This window comes from Spea bombifrons, chromosome 3, assembly GCF_027358695.1.
Source record: "Spea bombifrons isolate aSpeBom1 chromosome 3, aSpeBom1.2.pri, whole genome shotgun sequence".
Lineage (NCBI taxonomy): Eukaryota > Metazoa > Chordata > Amphibia > Anura > Pelobatidae > Spea > Spea bombifrons.
The window spans coordinates 26,858,389-26,862,486 of NC_071089.1; positions in this window are offsets into that span (position 1 = coordinate 26,858,389).

Consider the following 4,098-nt stretch of genomic DNA (forward strand, 5'->3'; position numbering starts at 1 on the left):
CACCATCCTTCTTCCTTCATTCTTCATCCTCCATCCTGTGGTGGGAGCACGAGGCCTGTCACTTCAGACCTCGCTTTACTGCTCTCTGATCCTTTCCCCCCATAAAAGTCATTGACTCTAGCCTAAGCCTTAGGCCTTCCATAGTATAGCAACGGTTAATAAAGGAATCCACATCAGAAAAAAGCTAATGGTGTGAGAAAAATAGATCCCTAGAACTCGAAGATAAATCAATGGCATGAAAAAAATAAATCCCTAACACTCTAACCCGCCGCTCGTTTCACCGAGATGCATCTCTGCTTCATCAGGGCAGGGAATCACTAAGCGGAAAACCTGGCTTTGGCGCCATAAGAGCGACCAATGAAGAGTTTGAGCAGCTGCCCTTTCCCATTCAATCTTTAGTGTGAAATGAATGCAGCTAAGTCAATGATGCTGCTAACTGTTACAGTGTTATACATTTGTTTCATTAATTAACATTTACTTAACTTTCGCCTACTTTCTTTATATTTTGACCTCTTCTTACAGGAAACGGGCAAAAATTATAAGCAAAAGAAACTGCTTCTGATCTATGAGTAATTTAGAGAGAACTGGAGAGCAGAGTGATGTATTTTAGGGAGATTGATATGGAATTTTTATTTTTCTGGGATCTGAAGCCTACTTTCCTTCACTGTCCGTGTCACCCTAAAATCCAAGAATAATTTATTAACGTCAGTCAACCAGCAATGGTGTGTAAGGGCACATGTTGCTTACTGCTGAGGACACAAGCACTGGACACGTGTAATGGGAACCAAGGGGACTGCCATCGCTGAAGCCTTCCTCACACTTTGGCCTAATGGGTAGCCCCTCCTGTCCTGACAATAAGGTAAAATATTGGGAAATATACTCAAAATGAACCACCAGAGGGGCTCCCAGGATTAAGTGAGCGGCTACTGGACATGGGGCACGGCTATAACAAATTCAAATAAAAAATATACTCAGGGATGCACGATTTGTATCGCCCAACGCCCGAATCGATGGGCAGGTGTTTTGTTTTTTTCATTTAGCCCTGCTGCGGGCAAGCAGTAGGGCTAGGATCCAGATCCCCTGCAGAAGTTGTCTACGTGCATTGTGCAGACGTCCATTGGCTATCCCCACTAGACACCAGGGAGTCTGGAGCACAGGGGGCAAGCCTGGTGATGCATTGGTAAGTCTGGGGGGTGGCATAACTGGGTGGCAGAGTTGCATATAAAGGTGGTGTGTGGCATATCAGGGGGACAGAGTGGCATATCAGGGGGCAAAGTGGCATATAGTGGGGTATAGGGAATATCTGGGGTAGAGTGGCATAAAAGTAGGGTATAAGGCATATCAGGGGAACAGAGTGGCGTATCTATAAGTAAGGTGGATTATGGGGGGACCTTAAAATGGCTTCTGGTTTTCCAAATTTCTGTTTATATATAACATATGCTGTCAAAAGCAGGACTAACTGCATAAAATACATGTATACAATGTATACAAATAGATTCCCGTTTACTAAACATTATCATTCCACTAATGGGTATTTGTTCTTTAAAAATACATTGCTCTTTAAAATAGCACCAAACTATAAGGGTGCAACCTATAATTGGGCCAATACAGTAATAACAGGGATTTTAACAATAATAGACACGTGTAGAGTGTGTTTCCACCAGGGCCAGCCTTAGGGGTGTGCGAGCTGTGCGGCCGCACAGGGCGCCACAGCAGCAGGGGCGCCGTGCGGCCGTCCCATCACCAACGCCAAGGCGGCAGGGAGAGGAGGAGAGAAAGCGGCGCTGAGAGGTCGCACATAAGGTTTTTAGCAACCGCTCGGCCCCCTTTGTCCCCTTAGCTCCCTACCGCTGCCCTGACTGTGGTGGTGGGCGCTTGAGGCCTCTGTCGCGGTGCAGCGCTTCACGATGAGCGTCGGAATATGACGTCATATTCCGACGCTCAGCAGTGTAGCTGCGCGCGCTGCGGCAGGACAGAGAAACAGGCCTCGCATTCCCACCACAGGACTTCTCTAGGGTAAGAAAACTGGAAAGGGGAGGGGGGGTAGATAGCAAGAAGGAGGGGGGATATAGTAAGAAGGGGGAGGGGGAGATAGTAAGAAGGGGGGTAGATAGTAAGAAGGGAGAGAGGGGGGAGATAGTAAGAAGGGGGTAGTAAGAAGGGGGAGAGGGGGTAGATAGTGAGAAGGGGGAGGAGATTGTGAGAAAGGGAGGTTGTAAGAATCTTGAAAGAAAGAGTGAGAATGAGTAAGAGAATGAATGTGGATTAATGTGTGGATGAATTGTGTGAATGCGTGAGGATGAATTGGTATGTGGATGAATTTTGTGAATGTGTGAGAGAATAAATGAATTAATGTGTGGATGAATTGTGTGAATGTGTGAGAGAATAAATGAATTAATGTGTGGATGAATTGCGTGAATAAGTGAGAGTATAAATTAATGTGTGGATATATTGTGTAAATGAGAGAGAATAAATTAATGTGTGGATGAATTGTGTGAATAAATTAGAGAATTAATGAATTAATGTGTGGATGAATGGTGAGAATGCATTAATGAATATGTGTAAATGATTTGTGTGAATGAGTGAGAGAATGGATAATTGCGTGAAGAAATTATGTAAATGACAGATTGAAGAAGTGACTGTATAAGTGTTTTGTGTGTATGATAGATGTATAAGTGATTTGGGGAAAGGCAAAGATGGCACAAGCAGGGTGTATGAGCTTTGGGGACCAAGATGGCACGATCTATACCTGCAGTGCTGTTTCCCTGTGTTGTTTAGTTGATCTATACCTTCAGTGCTGAGTTTGCATGTGATCCCCAGTTGATCTATACCTGCAAAGATGGGTTTGTGTGTTAATCTGTTGGATAATACCTGCAATGCTATACACGCAAGTGTTGTTTACATGTGTTGTTTATTTGATCTATACCTGAACTATGGGGAGGAAGGAAAAGAGAGGTGTAGCTTAGTGAATGAGAGGACAAAAGGACTCTGGGGAAGATTACGGGAGAGAGGACCTTTCAAAGTCATAGCAGAGTCAGGAGAGAAGACTGCACTGACTCTCACAGTATTCCCCTAATCTGCAGTCAGTTTCGAATTTTTATTTTGTGTGTGGGAGCGGAGTGATTGCATGCTAGGGTGCGTGGAGGGGGAAATAATTGCCTGGGGTCCAATTTTTTCAATATTTAATGGGAAATGTTTTTGTTACAAAGATTGCTGTCTTTTTCCCTATATTTAATGTATTTAAGGTACATTATTGTTACCAATGTTTGCAGTTATATATTATTGTACTTGTTTGCACTTGCACATAAATAATCTCCAATTAAAACTAGATTTTTTCCCTTTCTTTTTTGTCGAGGGGGGCGCCAGAGAACTAGTCCGCACAGGGCGCCTTAACACCTGAGGCCGGCCCTGGTTTCCACACTCCCAATGCCTCCCACATTAACACCAGGCATAAACTACCGTGTTATCTTGTGTCAGTTCTTCAGTAAAATCTGACTTTGGCCCCACACAGGGAATGAAAACAGTTTGTATTTTAGTCATGAATCTATCTGCCTCATGCTTTGAAAATACTATCTAGGCAAATGCCTTAGGGATACTGTGGTCATGCAGTTTAATATGATACCACATTATCAGATTTCCTTTTTATAGGCAGACATCAACAGAATTGCAGATAAATACTCCTTCCGGTATTGCTCATTATATTACACTTAGCTTTCATTAAAATCAATGAAAAGCAAAATTAAGTACAAGACATAAAACAGAAGTTTTCACGCACACATTTTTTAAACGGAGGGAGAGATCAGGTTATATTCCATGTAGCAAGCTTAGCTGCGGGTATTTCATGAGAAAGTCGATACAATCTTAACAGATCAGTCTCGGAGAAATGGTCACATTAATATTGTTGGCAACGATGACACAGAGAGTGATTATCGTGACTTTATGGTCATACCATTGTGCGAGCAGCTCATTGTTTTCAGATATTAGAGTGATAAATGCAGGTTCAAAAATAGCCTTCAGTGGGAGTGCTTTCATATCTGACATTATTAAGAGGGCCTGTCACGTGGGATCTGGGGATAATAGACAGCTGCATAGCCGAGA